At 40.2% G+C, this 22,783-nt stretch overlaps 1 protein-coding gene across 1 annotated transcript in view; it reads left to right on the top strand.

Moving 5' to 3' along the window:
• The window catches only part of NELL1 (neural EGFL like 1), a 925,820-nt gene that overhangs the window by 479,815 nt on the left and 423,222 nt on the right, over positions 1-22,783 (top strand).

Raw genomic sequence — 22,783 nt, 5'->3', positions numbered from 1 at the left:
CCCAGGGCAGTTGTGGCTAAACTTTCTGTAGCAGGTTGAAACTTTTGTTACCTTAAATGCTTGCAACAGAATTCCTCTTAGGGAGGGAATCTTGCTTAGGAAAATAATAAGCTTTGTGGCTGGAAATGATGGGATGGAAGGGATAGTTAGAATATGCTGTTATAAAAATAAACAGGAATTTGGAAGTGATTGGGAAAGAGAAATGGAAGGGGAGAGGAGAGAGTAGCCAGTGAGAAGGTGTGAGAGTGGGACATCATGTGGAGTGAAACAGCGGGCAAGAGACCTTAGCGGTAGAATGGCCAAAGTAATTACAAGAACAAGGGTATCTCAATATGAAGCTGTTTGCATAGCAGGAATATAACGCTCTCCTCTTATCCCCTACCAAAAAAATTAAAATTTACCTGCCATATAAATATACATTGTGGGAGTGCTTTTTCTTTTCTTCTTTATTTCATTCTTTCTGAAATTAAGGAAGGGGCTGAGTTTCACATCTAAATTGGGGGAAAAACAGCACTCAAACAATAAAGTCATCCATAGGCTGAATAAATTCATTTAAATTATAAGCCTCCTCCCCAACCCATTGGCATTCACATGGATCTTAAACAGGGCTCTGGACTTCTACGGTTGTGATTGGGGGGTGTGGACTGATCTGAAGGTCAGAGAACCCCAAACTGCCAATTAGTTTATTTTTCTTTCCAAGGAGTTCTTTGTACAGACTTTGTTCCTTGTAAGTTCCAGTGTGACTGAAACACCTTTCAGTGTTTCAATGTCGGGCAGAAGGTGAGACTTGAGAAGATAAAGGAGTTGCTGTATTGAACAGAGGAAAGACGTCTGTGGCAAGACTGGTCTAAGGACAGAGAGCAAGGAGATGGACAATGGAGCCATCAGTAACAGGGTGTGGGGAAGAGAAAGGGAAAATAAGGAAAAGACCCGGAAAAGCAGGAAAGGGTCAAGTAAAAAGTCTGGTTTGTAAGGAAGAATGCTTATAACATCTCAAAACAATACCTCAAAATAAATAAGAAAGGGATAGACAGTGGAGCATTGGATGCATCCATATCTTAAGGGGACATTTATGTGAGTTTAAGGAATGAAGACCTCTATGAAGGAAACAGCAAGACAAATGCATAACAGCCTAATTGTTTTGTGAAAAGAGGACCTTACTTGGTCAGTAGGATGGGCTGAGGGAAAGATGCTATAGGAGATGAAGAGAGCACCTGGAGACACGCTCCTGCCAATTGGAAATTAGAAATAAAGCATTGGTTTGCTTGCATATTTATATCTAAGGAGAACTGCATTATTATTGGGTCAAATATTGGAAATATGTGAAAAATGCATTCATGCTCACATCCCTGCATCTGTTTTTGCATGGCAGACTAAAACTGGGTCAATAAACTTCTGTAAAACAACACATTGAAGCTTTAAGTTTTCAAATTTGTCAACAATGTCAAAGAAAATGGGTATAGGTTTTGTTTGTTAGCAGGAGCACCCCACCCTAATGCTATGGTTTCCCTTCCTCGTCTTTCACAGGGGCCTTGTCCCTGGGGGAGGACTCCTGGGTATGAGGAGGAGCTGGTATCTGAGCGCAAAGTTTGCTGCATTTAGTGTGACTGACTCGGGAGTGTGATGGGAAATGCAGGCAGCCATCACAGCAGGTGGAGCGTCCTAAGGTTCATCTCAAGAACTTAAAGTTTGTTGAGAGGCAGAGAGAGAGAGAGTTATGGAAGGATTGGCCTTAATAGAATACTAAGTATGAATGGTGGTTTCAGTAGCAGCACATGCTAAAATTGGGAAATTAGGGAGAAAGGCTAACAGGCCCTAAAACCCAGCAGAGGGGTAGGGTTTTCTGTGAAAAGGAAATCCCTAAAATGGTATTTCATGGTGCTCTTGATCTCTGGTTCTGTAAGAATGCCTGCTCCATCATGTGTTGGAATGTATCTTTAGGAAGATTGTGTCCACCTCTCTGTGCCTCAGTTTTCTCAGCTACAAAACTTAAAGGATAATAATAATAATACCTATCACACAGGGTTTTTATGAGGATTAAATGAGTTAATACATGTAAAGCCCTTGAAAAAATGCCAGGTACATAGCATGTGCTATGTAGCTGTATGTGGTGGTGGTGATGATGATTGTCGCTTATGTGTCAGGCAGGAAGGCAGTGCTTTATGTGGAATATATAATTTAATTCTCATGATAACTCTGGGAATTATTATTATTCCCATTTTACAAATGGAGAAACCGAATCTTTGAGAGGTTAAATAATTTGTCCAACTAGTAAGTGGCAGAATCAAGTTTTAAACCAGACAGGCTAAATCTAGAGCCCCAATTCTTAATCAGGTGATGGTTCAGTGTCTGACACATACTAACATCTCGACAATGAATAGCTATTATTATAATCATTTAAAAAAATGTAATTGGTGGTAGGGTAGAGGGAAAGAGTTAATCCAAGCAATTAGATCAAAAGATTTGGACTGGTAATATTTAAGACTATCAGATATCAAATGCCAAAGGGAAATATCAAAATTAATATTTGGGCCTTAAGATACACATGGACTGATGGTGCTACTATTATTTCTTAATTATCCAGTTAAATGAGATATTCAGTTCCAGAAGCAAAGAAGTTTGATCTTGGCCAAATATTTTAGATATGTTTGTGTGCAAGAGATTTATACTGAATGATTAAAGGAAAAATGGCTGTGGGGTCCCTTTCTTAATTTGTCTGGGTACACTGGGAGCAATGTCAGGGTGACCGGCTGATATACCAGGATTTAGCCCAGGGCCTAGAACAAAGTAGGTGCGCAGAAAATCCTTATAGACTGAATAGGTTGAGGCTGCATTCTGCTTCTGCCACTGTTGGGCAAGCTATTTCATTTCATACCTATTAGTCTCATTTTACTCATTTGTAAAATGGGGATAATAGTACTTATCATCAAAGATTGCTGTAAGGATTAACTTACATGGTATATATAAAGTTCTCTAGGGTACTGCCTGCCATCTAGAAGAAACTAATAACTATCAGTTCCCTTCCCATCTGAATCAATCAGGATCTCTGAGGAAGAAAAAAAAATCATTCCTAGATGGTTCAAATAAAGAGACTAATGATAGGGCGACTTACAGAGGCCTGGGCCAGGTGTAGGGATAAATAAAGGAAGGTGTGACACCAGCGCTAGCACCTGTGGGAAGCCTGTGCCCTCCTTAGGTCTGAAGGGATCAGGGCAGGAAATAGTGTGGCCAGACAGCAGTGAGAGCTGGAATTGTGAAGTTGGAGCTTCCCAACGGGAGCTGATGTTATGGAGTCACAGAGCCACCTGCCAAAGGCAATGGCACCAAACCAGGGAAGGAACTAGGAAGGAATATCCCTACCTGTCCCCTCTCCTGCCCCCCATCTGGAAACCAGCCAGCAGGGGTCCCCCAGGGAGCCACAGGGCAGGGTACAGAAAAGGACCGGAATAGGTGTGGGAATGAGGTGCATGGCAAATGGAGAATCACCAAACACCACTACCCATACCAATCAGTGTAGAAAGATAATGAGGAAAAGAAGAAAAGGACTTACTTTTAACCTTACATAAAAGCATCATTTCCTGCTTGGTGTTACTGAGAGATCCCAGTGCACTGGGCTTCTAGAAGTGGTACTGAATGAATTTATTCAGAATGCTTTTTAGTTAGAGCAACAGTAGTTCCATGAGACTTTAATAGCTATTATTTGAAAAATGATATCCATGCTTAAATGAATGCAGAAAATGCTGAGTTGAACAGAATAAATAGACTTATTTACTCAAGGGTTTCTCAGAGACTTTGCTAAGCTAAGGAGAATTTTTAATCTCTCTATGGGAGGTGTAATGTGCAGCATCTCCCAAATCTGTTTCTGAGCATCTCATGGATAAATACTCCGTGGAATATACTGTAAGAAATTCTGGTCTGGGAGATATAGCATGGAGGAAGTTCTTGACCATCTTACCTCTGCTTCTTAAGTTGCAAGCTGGGACCCAGATTTCCTCAGCCTCAACCCTCAGTTGCCATAAGTAGACATTTGGTGGTAAATACTCTTGTGTAAGATACCCTCCCATCTCTCCAATCCCTCAAAAGGGGAATTGCCTTGGGATTAGCTTGGCATTAGTAGTGGTATCCTAATGGAAGCTAAGCCCTACAAATGCCCTACAAATAGTAGTCTCCAAGTTAAGCTTACAAGGATTTATACCTATTGCCACCCACCCAGGGCAAGTCAGCTGTATTAACATTCCCAGGACTGCTTGACAAGTGTCTTAAGTGTGCGTGACTCTGAGAAATATGGAAAGGGCTTGACAGTGTCTCTTTCTTCAAGGAACTAGACATCTTGTTGTAAAGGGATGTAAACACATAAACCACTTGGAAAAAAATTCCAGATAGCCCTTGATCAAATGCCAAAACCTGTAGTAGAGCCAAGAGGTATTAAGTAATTGGGTGTGGTTGTGGATATGAAAGAATAAGGCTTCTCAGAGGTTGCACAGCCTCACCTGGGCCTCACAGTGGTAGGAATTTAATAGATGGTGAGATAGAGAGAGAGTTGAGAGGGGAGAGAGGAAAATGGAAAGAGAGTGCAAGTGCTTGGAATTTCAGGCAGAGGAAGCTATAGGAATGGGAATAGCAGGGTTTTAGCAAGTGAAACACGTCTTCCTTCAGGTGATGGATTCATGGAAGGAGAGGACTAGGTGCTGGCTCTTTAACTTCTGAAACCAAACTGACTCTGCTGTTGGTGGATTTCACTTAAAAGAGGTTTATGAGCCTTACTTCAATCAGTTCCTTGAGTTGCTGATGAACAGCGTGGTCTCACCTTCTCCCTGTGGCGTACTAGTGTGCTGTTCACCCACTGAAAGTTAATTAGAGGAAGCAGCCCCTGCACACCTTTCACACTGATTCATCTGTAAGAAGCCACTAAATTGGATTGAGGACCTGGTGAATTTCACTTGAGGTATGTTCTTTCTGCAGAGACATTGCCAAAATAGAAGCCCTGCAAGTTTCTGAGTTTGAGCAAAAAGTATTCCTTTCAAATGTTTGTATGTATAATAGAACCTTATGAAAATGAGTTATGCATAACTCATTGCATTGACCTAGGGGCCACCTCATGGAACACAAATACAGCATTTAATAAAATACAGGCTCATTGGTACTTGGTTTATCTATTCACCTTTGCTAGTTTTTTTCCCATCCCCTCTTTCTAACACTAGCCACAACATAGAGAAAAAGAGCAACAGGGAAAATCCTCTTTTGTTCCAGTTTTACTCTGTGACTTTTGTTCTACTTATGAAAGGTGACCATGTAATATGGTGGTTAGGAGCACAGACTATGTCATACCTTGGACCTGTGTTTGCCTGCTCTGTTGGTGTCCTGGCTGCTAAGGAATGTTATGTCTACATGTTAGTATCAGGCCCATTCCCTTCTCGCTGTAGCATGTGGGTTTATATTTCCTGTTTGGATTTCCTGAAAGCTAAAGTAACAGTCCCACTCTTCATTTATTCATTCATTTTTTTTTTCCATTCAGTCAAATATTTATTGAGCACCTATTAAGTGCCAGGTGCTGTCTCTAGGGAGACAGATGTGAACAAGGTGCATGAATTGATTTTCTCTGGAGTGCACTTTCTAAGTGGTAAGAGGAGACAGGTAATCAGGTTTACTTGTTTATTGTATTTAAAGTAAAATAATGATGGAAATAATGATGATGAGTTTGACAATATCAGCTAGTTATAAATACTATGAAGAAAATTAAACAAGGTAAAGCTAGCAAATGGTGATGGTTAAGGGGAGGGCCAGTTGGATTGGCGAGTCACGAAAGGCCTTTCTGAAGAAGTGGCTCTTGAGCTGACACCTGAAGAGTTGAAATAACCAGCCAGGCACAGACCTGGGAAGAGAGCATTTCAGGCAGAGAGAATAGCAGTTGCAAAGGTCCTGTGGTGGGAGTGAGTTTAACTGGAGCATAGTGAGGCCTAGTGGTGGGTGCTAAGGTCAGAGAGATGCTATTGGAGCCCCTTCGGGCTGAAAGGGTACTGTTAGCAGAAAAACCTGTGGTCAGCAGAGATGGATCCACATGTTCACAGTGTCTGGCCTTGGCTTACTGTCTTCTAGCCATGGCTGCAGTTCTTGAGTGACCAGCATCTGTTATCCAAAATGCAGCCAAGAAAGAGTCGCCCCCCCCCAGACCTAGTGACTGCAACAGCTTCCTTGATTTGGTTCAGTTTTTTGGTTTTAGCAGAGCTAAAGGCTATTACTCAGAGTGTCCTCTGGCCACATTCTCAGTGATTTCCTTCAATTGCGGAAGAGCCAGGAGAGGGAGACGGAGTGATGAATGTGCTGTATAGAGGCAGCAGGTTGGTTAAGCCCTGGCTGTTGCCTGTGCCACCATGATAAGTTGATTGGCCTCACTTTGGGCCTGGGTAGTGGTCCATTAGGATCAAAGTATAAATGGAAGAACAGAAGGGGTGGTTCTCAACCTTGGTTCACATTTAAATCATCTGGAACTGGTGCTTTTTAAAAGCAACCGAGACCAAGGACCAGGACCCCACGCTGTACCCAGAGATTGTGATTTCATTGGTTTGAAATGAGACTCAGACTTAAGTATGTTTGTAAAATCTCCCAGGTTGAATACTGTGTTGCCCAGGCATGCAGCTAGGTTGTGACCACTGGTCTAGAGGGACATACACCTTCCACCTTCTTTTGGTCCCTCGCTCCCACCCTTCCTCCCTCATTTTCCTAATACATTTTGCCTATGAGATCTTTGGCTTGAGAACCAGGGTTCTTTACCAAGTTATAAAGCCCTGCACCTCAGAAGACAGGGTAAAGGTGGCATACTAGGGTGTTTTGATAGCAGTTGGCAAACAAGTGTATACACGTGTGCATGCATATGATATGTATGTTGAGTGCTGTGGGGAATGTGGTTGTGTGTGTGTGCAGTGCATGTATATGGCATGTGTGTGTGGTGTGACTGGTATGTGTGTGACGTGCATATGCAATGTAGGTGTGCATGTGTGCGTGATGCGTGTGTGTATGTGTGTGTTATGCATGTGTATGTGGTGTGTGAATTTGAAGTGCATCTTACAGATTATTCAGCCATTCATCATATGTAATGACCTTCATTAAACTACTTAACCTTTCTGAGCTCCTGTTTCCATATTTAAAAATTGGAATGTTAATAGTGTTTCTGATCATTTGCTTGTTTTAGGGATTGACTGTGATAATGCATATAAAATACTTTAGCACAATACTTAGCACAGGGTAAGCTCTCAATAAAAGTTACACTTTTTGGTAGGTTGAATTACTTATCCCCCAAAATACATTTTTGGTCTTAGGCTACATTCCTGTGGGTATGAACTCATTGTGAATGGGATCTATTGAAGATGTGTTAGTTAGGGTGTGGCCCAACTGAATGAGGGTGAGTATTAATCTGATTGCTGGAGTCCTTTACAAGCAGAAGAAATTCAGAGATTAAGAGAAAGCCACCAGAGGACCCAGAAGCAGGAAGTCAGCAGGAACCCAGAAGAGAAAGGAGAGGACATCACCATGTGACTGCAAAGCGATGGAACCCAAGGATTGCCAGCCAACTAGTATGCTACTGACTCTGGGAGGAAACAAGCCTTCATCTTTGAAACTATAAGCCAGACAATTCCCGTGGTTAAGCCAATCTTTTGTGTGGTATCTGTAACAGTAGCCAGGAAACTAGGATATTGATGAAGATAAAATCGTGATCAGTTTGCTTAATCTAAATAGGGTTTGAGCAAAAATAAAATGAGTTAGTATCTTCAAACATCCGTTTCAAGTTACAGTGCTACACAAAGTGAGGTATGTCTGCAGATCTTACTTTATTGAAACATCTTCCTCCATTCATCAGGCCTGTCTGATTTCTTTGTTCCAAACAAATAGAGCTCCACTGCCTCTTCCTGATCATGATTATAATGCTGGCTGACAATGTAAAAGTTTAGATATGGATACCAATCCTCCCTGTAGGTAAAGTGCTTGATTTAATGTTTCAAATATCGGTGTGTTCAGACCACTCCTGAAGGACATGGACAAATAATTTCTAATGTCCTGTTGTACCTCGTTACTGTTCTGTATGTTTTCCAGCAATGGAAGGTGGGAGGTGGGGGCAAGGGGAGGTTGATGGCTTTTGTTTGCACAGTGTATTTGCTGTCCAGCAATGGTAGCATCAGTGTGATTGAGAGAATTTATACTTTTAATCTATTTTCTGATCCCAGCTCTCCCCTTGACACCTCTCATATTTGCCAGCTTCTCCCAGTGTAGTCATTTGACAGGTGGTATGTTTTTGCTTGACATTGATTAAAGTGCCAACTCCATTGCTCAAAACAAAGTGCATATTAAATGTTGAACCAGCAAAGATGACTGCAATTTTGGCCGAGACATAATTTCAAATATATTTTTGAAAAATTAAGTCTGCATTTGTTTTCATGCCCGAAAGGTTTGGGTATGTTGGCTGTTGGAGGAAGAAAAGGACAAAGCTGGGGTCTGTAACAATATTGACCTTGATGAGTCAGGTTAATACTGCAGATTCTTGGCTGTAAAGTTATTAGCATTTTCAGCCTACAAAGTCTCGAACTCAGCTTTTATCTGTGCAACTGACAACTGTGAATGTGATCCTTAAAATTAGAATTCTTCCAAATAAGTTTCTATTTAATTAACAAAAATATGCAAACAAGAAATTATAGGTTTTTTTCCCTCTTCCAAGAATGAACATGAGAATGAAATATTTTAGGCACAAGATACTTTATATCTTTGTATTCTTTTTTTAAAGCTGTTTATTCCCAGAGGTCTTTACTTAATTATACCCTGAATAATTTTAGTGATTTGGCTTCCACAGCTTCCCTGTTTTTCTGCATATATTTAGACTTTTTTCACAGAAAGTCTCTTCTGATTTTAGTCCAGATTTGTTTCCTGTAATTTTCATTTATGTCACTTCTTGTGCTTACTTGGGACTAGAACCTTAGAATAACCTTTCTAAATTATTTTTCTAAAATTCATGAGATGCCTCCTTCCTGTTGATGCAGATGGCACACTGATAGTTGGGTTCTTTTATGTTTCCCTTAACCTTCTTAAATTAGATGGATTTTAGTCCAGGCATTTAAAATGCAATTGTGTTTTTATCAGGTATTTTACAAATCATAAAATTGCTGTGTGTTAAATAGACTTTTTTGATTCAACCAGATGGGCCATTCATTGATTTTGATAGGCATTCAAAACCCAGAAGATCAGTTTGGGGCTTTGTGTGTGAGTGAATATTGTGTGTGTGTGTATGTGTGAGTGTGTAATGCTATTTGTTCTAGTTTGCTAATGCTGCAGAATGCAAAACACCAGAGATGGGTAGGCTTTTATAAAATGGGGGTTTATTTCACTACACAGTTACAGTTTTAAGGCCATAAAATGTCCAAGGTAACGTATCAGCAATCGGGTACCTTCACTGGAGGATGGCCAATGGCGTCCAGAAAACCTCTGTTAGCTGGGAAGGCATGTGGCTGGTGTCTGCTCCAAAGTTCTGGTTTCAAAATGGCTTTCTCCCAGGATGTTCCTCTCTAGCAAGCTTGCTCCTCTTCAAAACTTCACTCACAGCTGCACTCCGTTCAGTCTCTTTGAGTCAGCATGTTTTATATGGCTCCACTGATCAAGGCCCACCCTGAATGGGTGGGGCCACGCCTCCATGGGAGTATCCCACCAGAGTCACCTCCCACAGCTGGGTGGGGCACATCTCCATGCAAACAACCTAATTCGAATGTTCCAACTTAATCCCCACTATTCTGTCTGCTCCACAAGATTGCATCAAAGAATATGGCTTTTTCTGGGGGACATAATACATTCAAACCAGCACACTATTGATGTGGCTCAGAATAACCTAAGATTTTAGTTTTGGTGGAGGGTCAGGGAGGTATCCCTAGTCTTTCAATACTTCTATCAATTAAAGAACCAACCAGGTAAACACATTATTCATTTAAAAAAATGTAGAACAGATATGAGAAAATTCATTCATTCATTTCATTAAATAAATAGTTATTAAGCACCCATTATGTGTCAGGGACTGGATTAGACATTGGAGATACAGGAATGAACAGGACAGGTAAATTCAGTCTGCCCTCATATAGCTAATGGCCAGTAGGGGTTTGAGGGCATGGAAATAAGGGAAAAGGCACTTATTTAGTGCCTAGAATGTGCCTGAGACCCTGCTAGGCATATATTATGCCAACTTATTGATCATGGTTATAAAAAAAGATTATAAGCCAATGAGGTAAATGTTGTCCTCATTTTTACCAGAGAAATAGAGGCTTAGAGATTAATGTTAACTGCCCAAGGTTTTACCACTAAGAGGTGGATCTAAGATCGGAACTCAGATCTCTCTGACTCCAAAGCCTATATCCTTTCTACCACACTGTGCTATTTCTCTTTAGAAATTGAGAAAGGGTTCTTATCCTTTAGAAATTCCACTTCCAACCCCTGGTGGAAGACATTGATTTATTAACTATTTTTGCTAGAATTGAGAACCATGCTCTGGGTAGCATGATGAAATGCACAACCTTTTCTATCTTCCCATTTGGTGTTCAAGATGAAAAGGGCTGTTAGTTTGGGATTAGACTGCCTGAGTGATAGGCCATATGGCTCTGTGGCTCGTGCTGAAAGGTTAATTGAGACCTGTTGTGGGTAAATGTTGATCTTTCGTGAAGGCTGTTTAGTGAGCTGCTACCTCTCCTGATGAGGGAATAGATTGTTTTCAAGACCCCATTTGCAGAGGAGAACCTAAGATGGCGGCTGGGAGAGACAGGGCAAAAAAAAACACCTCCATGAAAAGTGGTAGATAAAAGCCAGAAAGTGACCCAGAACACCAGTTCCAGTGATGCATCAGCTGGACAAGGTCTGCTAAATCCACAGGGACCATGCACTTGGTGAAACCAGGAGTCTGCATTCTGAAATGAGTGAGTAAGCGTGCTGAATGTCTGGCAGCCATGCTGTGGTGTGGGGAATCCATGGGTTGGCGTTTGGAGGCAGACTAGTTCTTTTTTAAAAAAACCCAAAAGTGGCTGCAGATATGGCAGTGAGAACCACACAGTGAAGCGTGGCAGGAGAGGGCTGTGTGACCGCCTCAGTATCTGGTGTGGAAGATAGCCTTTCCCGCAGCGGCTGCTAATTGCCTCAGAGCAAGGCAGGCAGAGGTGAGCCAAAAGGGGAAAGTAACCACACCCCTTGCAGCTATCTTCCCGGCGGGCTGGGAATGCTCCGGCCTGGTGCCGGAGCCACAGCCCAGAGCTGCACCAAAAAACCCAGTGCAATGGGAAGTGTTTCCAGCAACACACGTACGAGCCATAATATCGGGCATGGACAGTAGCCTTTTGTGCACCCATAGTTAATTGTCCTGGCACTGGGAAGGTGGAGCTGTGCAAAAAGGGGGACATTAACACACCCCATACAACCATCCTTACAGCAGGCTGGGAATGCCCCTGCATGGCCTGGCGGCCCAGGGCTTCCCTTGAAGGATGGTGCGCACTTGTGACAGAGCACAACCTTCCCTCAGCAGAGGCCCTAGAAGGGTACGGCTTGGAAGAGGGACCCACTCGGAAATCCCAGGGACCATACGCCAATACCAAGGACTTGTGGGTCAGCGGCAGAGACAATCTGTGGCAAGACTGAAATGAAGGTTTAGACTCTTGCAACAGCCTTAAATCTCCAGGAACACCTAGGAGGTTTGATTATTAAAGCTGCCCTCCCTCCCTAACCGCTCAGACACACACCCCACATTCACAGCAAACAGCATCAACAACACACCCAAACTTGGTGCACCAGTTGAACCCCACAAGAGTCAGATCCCAACACACCACAAAGACAAAGTTAGGGAAAACTGACTTGAGGGGAATAGATGACTTGCGGACACCATTGGCTGGTTAGTTAGAGAAAGTATACTCCATCAAGCTGTAGATCTGACAAATTAGAGATTAGGCTTTGAATAATTCTACATATCCTAAAAGAACCCTATTAAGTAAAGCAAATGCCAAGAGGCCAAAAACAACAGAAAATTTTAAAGCATATGATAAAACCAGAAGATATGGATAACCCAAACTCAAACACTCAAGTCAAAATATCAGAGGAGACACAGTACTTGGAAGAATTAATCAAAGAACTGGCACAGGACATAAAGGACATGAAGAAGACCATAGAAGAGCATAAAGAAGAAATTGCAAGAGTAAATAAAAAAATAGATGATTTTATGGAAATAAAAGAAACTGTTGACCAAATTAAAAAGATTCTGGATACTCATAGTACAAGACTAGAGGAAGTTGAATAATGAATCAGCAACCTTGAGGGCCACAGAACAGAATATCAAAGAACAAAAGAAAGAATGGGGAAAAAAAATCAAAAAAATCAAAAGCGACCTCAGGGATGTGATAGATAAAATAAAATGTCTAAATATAAGACACATTGGTGTCCCAGAGGGGAAGAGAAGGGTAAAGGACAAGAAAGAGTATCCAAAGAAGTTGTTGAGGAAAACTTCTCAAACCTTCTACACAATATAAATATACAAAGCATAAATGCCCAGCAAAATCCAAATAGAATAAATACAAATAAACCCACTCCAAGACAATATTCTGATCAGACTGTCAAATACTGAGGAGAAGGAGCAATTTATGAAAGCAGCAAGAGAAAAGCAATTCACCACATACAAAGGACACAACCTAAGACGAAGCAGTGACAAGAAGGCAGTGGCATGACATATTTAAAATTCTGAGAGAGAGAAATTTCCAACCAAGAATACTTTATCCAGCAAAGCTCTTCTTCAAATTTGAGGGAGAGTTTAAATTTTTCACAGACAAGCAAATCCTGAGAGATTTTGCTAATAAAAAACCTGCCCTACTTCATATACTAAAGGGAGCCCTACTGACAGAGAAACAAAGAAAAGAGAGAGAGATATGGAGAAAGGTTCAGTACTAAAGAGATTCAATATTGGTTCATTAAAGGACAATAAGAGAGAGAGGGAAAAATATATCTGACAAACATAAATCAAAGGCTAGGATGGCTGATTCAAGAAATGCCTTCACAGTAATAAAGTTGAATGTAAATAGATTAAACTCCCCAATTAAAAGATATAGATTGGCAGAATGGATTAAAAAAATATGAACCATCAATATATTGCATACAAGAGACTCATCTTAGACACAGGGACACAAAGAAATTGAAAGTGAAAGGATGGGACAAAGTATTTCATGCAAGCTACAGCCAAAAGAAAGCAGGAGTAATAGATAAAATAGACTTTAAATGCAAGGATGTTATGAGAGACAAAGAAGACCACTACATACTAATAAAAGGGGCCATTCAACAAGAAGAAATAACAATCATAAATGTTTATGCACCCAATCAAGGTGCCACAAAATACATGAGAGAAACACTGGCAAAACTAAAGGAAGCAATTGATGTTTCCACAATAATTGTGGGAGACTTCAACACATCACTCTCTCCTATAGATAGATCAACCAGACAGAAGACCAATAAGGAAATTGAAAACCTAAACAATCAGATAAATGAATTTGATTTAGCAGACAGATATAGATCATTCCATCCCAAATCACCAGGATACACATTCTTCTCTAGTGCTTACGGAACTTTCTCCAGAATAGATCATATGCTAGGATGTAAAACAAGCCTCAATAAATTTAAAAAAAATTGGAATTATTCAAAGCACATTCTCTGACCACAATGGAATACAATTAGAAGTCAATAACCATCAGAGACTTAGAAAATTCACAAACACCTGGAGGTTAAACAACACACTCCTAAAATAAATGGTTTGTAATGTAGAATGTAGGGGAACTAGCGATAGAGAGCAATTGGTGAAGGGGGAACGATAATCCAATGAGAACAGATAAGCTGTTGTGGGTGAGTTTAACATTCTGGGAATGCCCAGGAGTGACTATGGTTTGTTAATTTCTGGTGGGTGTGGTGGGAACAAGTTCACAGAAGTGTTGCTATATTTGGTTATTTTCTTGGGGTAGAGTAGGAACATGTTGGACTCCCTTGTTATCATTTGTTTGAAATGTTTTTTTTTTTTTATTGTATGTTTTAAAAATTTTTTTCTTGATATAGTTGATTTAAAAAAAAAAGAGTTAATTGAAAAAAAAAAAACAATGAAAAAATATGCAGAGCCCCCTTGAGGAGCTGGTGGAGAATGCAGGGTTGTTGGGCTCCCCCACCTTAATGGTTGCTGATGTGCTCACAGATATAGGGGACTGGTGGTTTGATGGGCTGAGCCCTCTACCATAGGACTTGCCCTTGGGAAAACTGTTGCTGCAAAGGAGATGCTAGGCCTTGCTGTAATTGTGCCTAAGAGCTCCCTCCGGAATGCCTCTTTGTTGCTCAGATGTGGCCCTCTCTCTCTAGCTAAGCCAACGTGGCAGGTGAAATCACTGCCTTTCCCCCTGCATGGGATCTGACACCCAGGGGAGTGAATCCCCCTGGCAACGTGGAATATGACTCCCGGGGAGGAATCTAGACCCGGCATCGTGGGGTGGAGAATATCTTCTTGACCAAAAGAGGGATGTGAAAGGAAAGGAAATAAGCTTCAGTGGCAGAGAGATTCCAAAAGGAGCCAAGAGGTCACTCTGGTGGGCACTCTTACACACAATATAGACAACCCTTTTTAGGTTCTAATGAGTTGGAATAGCTAGCAGTAAATACCTGAAACTATCAAACTACATGAATCTTGAAGACGATTGTATAAAAATGTAGCTTATGAGGGGTGACAATGTGATTGGGAAAGCCATATGGACCACACTTCCCTTTGTCTAGTTTATGGATGGATGAGTAGAAAAATGGGGGAAGAAAAAAAAAATGAGAAAAAGGCACCCAGTGTTCTTTTTTACTTTAATTATTCTTCTTCACTTTAATGCTTATTCTTATTATTTTTGAGTGTGTGGTAATGAAAATATCAAAAATTAATTTTGGTGATGAATGCACAATTATATAATGGTATTGTAAACAATTGAGTGTATGCTTTGTTTTGTATGACTGCATGGTATGTGAATATATCTCAATAAACATGAATAAAAAAAAAGGCCCCATTTACAGAGTTACTGAAATCTTTGATGATCAAAAACAAATGCAGAAATCTTAGAGAATGTTTTATCACCCTGGGATTTGGTGATGGGTTGAAAGATATTTGATCCAGCACTCGATCATGGCAGGGAAAATCTAACTTTGCAGCTATTTCTGAACTGCTGAACTCAACTATGAAATTCAATCCAATGAACATTTATTGAGTGTTTGTTACCTACCAGACATTATGCTAAGTGCTGATGATACAGAGATGAATAAGCCACAATTCCAATGGGGAAGGCAGACATGTGAAATATAGATTCTCTTTCAAGGTCATTAAGACAAAAATATAAATATACACAAGTTTCTTAAGTCAAAAGGAAAGAGAGATTAATTTAGGGAGGGAGAAATAACCAAATAAAGGATTCCTGGAGGGAGGAGATATCTAAGATGGGTTTTGTTGGATGACATGAAATAAACCAGGAATCGTGGGGCAGGTGAGAAGATGTTCCAACAGTGGAGACAGAATGTGCAGTGGGGACCTTTAAGAAAAAAAGGTTGGGAAATGAGATAGAGAGAAGTGATGAGGATAGTGACAAGAGTTAGCACAGGCCATATTATTGAAAAAAACAAAACAAACTTGTATTTTATGGTGCAGAACTAGTAGGACTGGGTTGTAAGCAAGCTGATTTAGAGGTGTGTTATGTATGAGGTTGAGGCAGAAAAGTTACATGAAAGGCAACGTAGTTATTTGAGGCAAGGGATAGTGCCCCAAGATAGTGGCATTGATAAAAGAGAGGACAACTTTGAGAGGCTATGGGTAGAGGTTGAAATTCCTGGAGATTACTAAGCTTTGGGAGTATGTACATAAAGAGTCAACAAGGAATGACTTTCAGGTTCTGACACTGGGAACTGGGTGGATAATGGCATCACTAACCAAGGGACGTGTACTAGGGGAAGAGTAATTTGGTGATGTGAATGGTGGAGAACAATTTTTCAGTTTGGACGAGTTGGGTGAAGGGGGTTTTAGAAACCCTAATGGAGATGACTAGGAGTCAAGTAATTAGAAGAGTCTGGAGATGAGAAGCACTGGGCATGGAAATGTATATTCGGGGAGTTGTCAGGACAAGAATGAAATTTAAATATGTGGGAATATATGAACTTCTCCTTGGAGAGAACACAGAGCAAACCCTGGAAAAATCAGCATTTAAGGAAGTTATGGAGGAAATGGAGAAATTTAGCCAAGGAAATGGAAAATTAGTTAAGTGGTAGGAAAAATGCCAGGAAAGCAATGACCTTGAAATGAATGAGGCAAGAGTTTTAAGGAATGGTGTCATATACCTGAGAGGTCAAGTAGCATTGCTGCAAATTGTCCCCTGGTTTTCCATTTAGGGTGGGAATTGTGACCCTTGGCAGCAGAATTTCAGGAAAATGCTGGAGACAGAAACTGGAGAACTATGTATTAAATGGTGAATGAGTGATTAGGAAGTGAAGACAGCAAGTGTAAACTAATTTTTCTTAGAGCTTGGGTAGAAGGAAATGAGAATGGAGGGTACCAAGAGGGGAATGAGAGAGATAGAGAGGGAGGAATAGAGGGACAGAGGGGAAGGGAAGGGGGAAGGAGAGACAGAGGGAAGAGGAAGGAAGAAGGGGGGGGAGGGAGGGAAAGATTGAGAGGGGGTGGGAGGGAGGGGGAGAGAGGGAAAGAGAATATGAGAGAGAGAGAGAGAGAGAGAGAGAGACTTGAGTGTACTTTTAGGCAAGGACACGGTTTCATGGAAGGAGCCCATGTAGAGGAAATGAAGGGTAGTTGGGATGGGATGGGACAAGGGCAATGAGGGTCCCATTAGAATTGAAGGCATCTGCTGAGATTATAAGGAGAGTGAAGATTTGAGGAGAGTGAGCATGCGATGAAGATATGGGAAAGGGAGATGCCCAGAAGGAAGTTAAAATTTTTAAAAAAAGAAATTAATTTGAAGTGTTGATGGTCCAGATACAATTGGTAAATTGAGTATTGAAATAGTGCTGCCACATAACATAGTTGTAGGAAAGTGATCTTTGTCTGGCTGTGCTCTGTTGCCACCGAAAGAGTAGAGAAGGCTGCTTCTAGGACTGAGCCGTGGCTGGGGACAGGGAGTGGTGTCAGTTGCAGAAACAGGACTTTAAGCAATGGACCATGAAGCTCATCTAGGCTAAATGAGGTAGTCAGAAAGCAAAGAAAATAGAGGTGGGACCAGGGTCTGTAGTTCAAAGGGCAGGTTTAGTAGAAATAAGGGAATGGGAGACCTGAAAGGAGAGAAGGTTGCTGTCTGGGACCAGGTTTCTGAATTGAATGTTCCAGATATGGATCACTTCAGGGTAAAGTCTGTACCCAAGGGATGCCTATGAAAGTAAGATGCTGAAACAGAGAGAAGGTGAAGATTGTTAGTCTTGAAGAGGTCAGAAACTTGGAGGACACAGTGTTCAGTGGGTCGTCCATAGGGACATTGAAATCATTTAGGATAATGCTGAGAGTTGCCATAAAAATCACTGAGACAGCTATTGCTATAGACCAAATTTTAAAAATATAAGAACCCAACCTCTTTTAAATATTTGCCTTTGACCAATATTATGCTTGTCCTTGCTGACTCATTCAATCTGAATATCTCTATGCATTTCATTTTCCTCCTCACATAAATAGAACATGTAGTATTAGCTATATTTATTTGTAATAGAAAATTATTCCAACATATTGCAACAAGCATTGTGCATAAAAGCAAGTGTCCCATATTTGTTGAATGAATTAAAATGTTTACCATCAACTTCTGTGCATTTTTGAGAATTACACACTGAAGACTGACACAGTGCATGCACTTGTCTTTATACTTCTTGGTACAATACATCTTGCAGAGACATGAAGAAGAAAATTGTCTCTGCCTCAAATGAAAACTGCAATCTTAAATTGATTATATATGTTGGTTGTTCAATTTTAAATTCATGTTTCTGATGTCCTTGCTCTTCAATAACATTTTTTCTTCTGTAAGAAGCAATATGTTATAGTGATTTAAAGCATAAGCCCTGGAGCCTTGGTGCTTGGGTATATCAGCAACCTACTAGCAACCCCTACTAGCTTAATGACCTTGGACAATTAGTTTAACCTCTCTGTGCTTCAGTTTCTTGTTGGTAAATTGAGTATAGCAATAGTCCTGCCATGTGGCGTTTGGAAAGTATTTTTTTAGTCTTCAGATCATATCTGCATTTCATTCAAATACCTTATAAGAATAATGAGACTGAGTGGACAAGAAGTTTTTGGTCCAGCTGTCTTTATTAGATTCATAATTGTTTATTTATTAGTAATAATAACTTGCCTTTCAATCATGATGTTTTTCTTCCTAGAAAGCTTATTGTTTTCATGCATCTAATCTTTATTTTCTGAATTTGGGCATATGGCAGTAACATCTTTTGCAGGCTAAGAAATGGAGGAATTGAGAGATTACTTGACTTGTCCAAGGTCATGAAATAATTGGTCTCTTTTGTACTCAATTTAGCATGGAAAATACTGCTGACCTGGCTTTGATCTCATGCATCAGTTCTATGCCTTTCATATGCTCAAGACCAATATCCTAACTCTATCCCAGCTCTTTTAGAGCTGCTGGATCCTGCATCTTGGTAACTTATCCATTACTCTGTGTCCTCTAGAACTGACTCCTTGCCCTGTTCTAACTAATCACTTATTGAACTTCTGTTCTTAGACTTTAGCCTACAGGTTGGACCCTTGTGCCTCTTGAGCACCTTCCCTGAAGTTGCCTACTTGGATCTCAAAATCGTATGTCCTGCCCAGGGGTTAACTTAATAAACCTAATTGTGAGGAACTGAAGCAGGAAAGAAATGTATTGGAAAGGTATGGGGGTAGGTCTGACAAGAGGTATGGACCAAGGGAATAAATGCACATCAAAGACCTTGCTTTAGGAGAGATTTTATTAGGAGGCCATGGATGGCATCATTGTGCTTGAATGCACTGTGTTCAGTTTTGTTGACTGGACACTCAGCATCATGCTCCTGAGGTCTCACATCTGAACATCGCTATAGTGGACAATGTCTAATGGACCAATGCCTTTGTATCACTCTCTCAAGAGTCAGAGATACCAAGAGAGAACGTCTGATTGTCTGTTCTGAAGTCACACATCCATACTCTAGCTATCTGGGTGTGAGGAGGAAAAGTATTTGCTTTCTTTGGCATCTATAGTGCAAGGTGGAGCTTTGCCTCCAACCAATCTTGAGGTAATTGTCAAATAGAAAGGAGAGCAGTTGTTAGGTAGTTAAAACACAAAGGTCAACCACAACACTCACTATCCATTCTCCCATTGCTTGTCATAGCATCCAGATCCTCAGTACCTGACCTATGTACTAAAGGTGTCCAGTTTTAGGACTCTGACCCTCTTCATCTGCTTTATTCAGCTGTGGTCAATTCTCAGGACTGAATGGTATCCCAAGACCTGACAACCAGAACTGTATTGGTCAGGAAATGTGTTGTTGTTGATTGGTTTGGAGACTTTTGATTGGGTGTTTCTGTGGAGATGTGATCACTCAGCTGTTGGTGAGATCTTTCACTGGATAATTTCCATGGAGGTGTGGCCCTGCGCATTCAGCATGGGCCTTGATTAGTTTACTGGAGCACTATATAAGCTCAGAGAGAAGGAGCAAGCTTGCTTCAGCCAAGAGGGACACTCTGAAGAACACCCAGGAGCTGAGAGAGGAGCTGCAGATGAGAGACAGTTTGAAGAAGGCCATTGAAAGCAGACTCTTGCTCCGGAGAAGCTGAGGAAGAACAAACACCCCAAGAGCAACTGAGAGTGACATTTTGAAGAGAAGCTGTGGCCTAGAGAGGAACGTCCTGGGAGAAAGCCGTTTTGAAACCAGAACTTGGAGCAGATGCCAGTCACATGCCTTCCCAGCTAACAGAGGTTTTCCAGATGCCATTGGCCATCCTCCAGTGAAGGTACCCGATGGTTGATGTGTTACCTTGGACATTTTATGGCCTTAAGGCTGCAACTGTGTAACCAAATAAACCCCTTTTTATAAAAGCCAATCCATTTCTGGTGTTTTGCATCCCAGCAGCATTAGCAAACTAGAATACCACGTAACTGTTGTCCAACTGCATGCAACTTAAAAACCAACTAACCTTATTTTTTTTCTAGAGAAAATTGCACTTGGATTTTATTAGGAAGAAGGAAATTTATCTATTGAAAGAATATTACAAAGAAAGCATATGTAGATCTGCCATTTTTTTTTTTTTTTTAAATTGAGGACAGGTGAAAGCATCAGGCATTAATTTAAAGTATTAACAACCGCAGTATTTTACCATGTGGGAAATACCAGTGTGTCCTCAGCTGGAGATTATTTTCAATTCTTGATTTTTTTTTCAGCTAGTATTTCTTTAGATGCTGTCATAAATGCCTGGGTATTGTTTGAAATGTCTGCTATTTGTAAAAATATCATCTGATATGGTGTTCTCTAGGTAAATTATTTAGAATGGAAAGGAGTTTCTATTTTAAATTGTTTTTCTGTGTGTGATTTGTTTTAATTTCATTGTGTGCCCTTTCATTCATGCATAGTAGTTAAAGGGGACATGATTTGCCCAGCTACACTAGATTTTAGAATCCGTTAGCAATTTGTATTTTTCTGATATTCCACAACTGGCACTTGTATCTCTGTGTGTGTAATCATGAAATTTGAAATCTCATTCTTTTGTTTAAAGGAAACAATTGGCACTTTCATGGAAAGTAATTTGTTTATGAATATTTTAGCAAGTTCCAACCAATGGATATTTGATTTCAAGGCAAAAGAAACCAGACTAATAGTATGTTTTCATGGAAACAAAGGAAACATTTCTATTTCTATAGTATTTGTTATCCAATTTATGTTCTAACTTTACTGTAAATGGAAAGGTCGTCTTCTTTTCCTTGCATGTATTACTACAATCTATTTGTGATATATGGTCCTTTTACCAATAAAATTGTGATTTTAAGTAACTTCTTCAATGTAAACATGTATATTCTTCACAAATTTTCTATTTTAGTTATGACTTGAACATCTTGCTAGCCTGTCATACACACATATCAATCTTTATGAGTAGCTTGTAGATTAGCAGATAGATTTTTTATTTAAGAATTTATTATGAATAATTAAGACACACTAAATAGTAAAAGGAATAATAGCATAAACAGCTCGTCTCAGAGTCCCCTCCACTCTGCTCCTGGCCCTCTGTGATAACACGACCTCTTCCCTTCTTTCCCTTGTTTATTTGTCCTGATCATTTCTCTCTCACTTGTTTAAAACTGTTACCATCTTATCTCTCCTCTTTCCCACAGGATAGCACCTCCTGATGGAAATATAATGAGAACCACATATGTAATTAAAAATTTTTATTAGCCAAATTAAAACAGTAAAAATAAGTGAGTGGAAATTAATTTCAGCAATAAATTTTGTTTAACCCACTATATTAGAAATATTGTTTTGATATAAATAATATTATTAATGAGGCATTTTACTATTTATTTATTTATTTGCACCGAGTCATTGAAATCTGATGTGTATTTCACATTTGTAGCACATCTCAGTTTGGACCAGTCACATTTCACACTTGGCTGGTGGCTGCCATATTGTACAGTGCAACTCTAAGTAGTGAAAAACCCCTCTCTAAACTTGCATCTTTGTTTGTTCTTTTTGTTTTGTTTTTCATCTTTTGCATGGACTGGGTCAGGGGGGTGGTGCTGGGTAAATTAGAGATTGTGGATCAGATGCCTCTCAGGGTATAAGTGAAAGAAAAGAGGGGGTTAGAAATCCCTGGTGATGACTAGATTAATATACTTGGAGATACAGCCCTGCTAAATTGATCTTACTGGATGGTTGGTTTGCCTTAGAGTGGTATGATGCATTTGTACATTTCTCCTCTTCTCGATATAACCAAGTTTTTTTTTTTTTCACTTTTTTTTTTATTTTGAAATAAATTCAAAGTTATAGGAACAGTTGCAAAAACAATGCAAACCCCATTCACAGAACTCCAGTGTACCCTGACCCCTCTCCCCTGATACCCCACTCCACCAACTTTAACATGCTGTCACACCGCCGTTTCTTTCCCTCCCTCCTTCCCTCCCTATCATCCATCATCTATTGCTCTGTCTTCTGAACATATGAGAGCTAGCTGCACACATCCTTGAACAAACACTATAATTCACATATACAATTCCCACGAACAAGAACATTCTTTTATGCAATCCCGTTAAGCGCAGCTAAGAAGTGCAAGAGATTCAGCAATGATACAAAGCTTACATTCTATATTTCCTTTTCCTTATGTCTCAACTGTGTCCCTTTGAGCATCCTGTCCTCCATCCTCAGATCCCATCCAGGGTCATCCTTGGCATTCAACTGTCATCTATTTAGACTGTCTTTTTTTTTTTTTTTGTTTTTAATTGTGGAAACATATATACAGCCTAAATCTTCCCATTCCACCCCCTCCCTAGCCTTCCATTAGTGGGATTAATCACATTTAGAATGTTGTAATGTGATGACCTTCCCACCCTCCATTACTAAAAATTTCTCTTCACCTTAAACGGCAACCCTACACTCATTTCTTAACTCCCCATTGCCCCTCCCCCCATTTCTCTTAAACCATACTCTACTTTTCATCTCTATGGTTATATTCACTGATAATTTCTTTGTGTTTACTGTGGGGCTTAAAATTAACCTCTTAAATCCATAA

This window comes from Choloepus didactylus, chromosome 6 (genome assembly GCF_015220235.1).
Source record: "Choloepus didactylus isolate mChoDid1 chromosome 6, mChoDid1.pri, whole genome shotgun sequence".
Lineage (NCBI taxonomy): Eukaryota > Metazoa > Chordata > Mammalia > Pilosa > Megalonychidae > Choloepus > Choloepus didactylus.
Note: the sequence above shows the minus strand (reverse complement) of the source record. Positions and strands in the feature narration are given on the sequence as shown.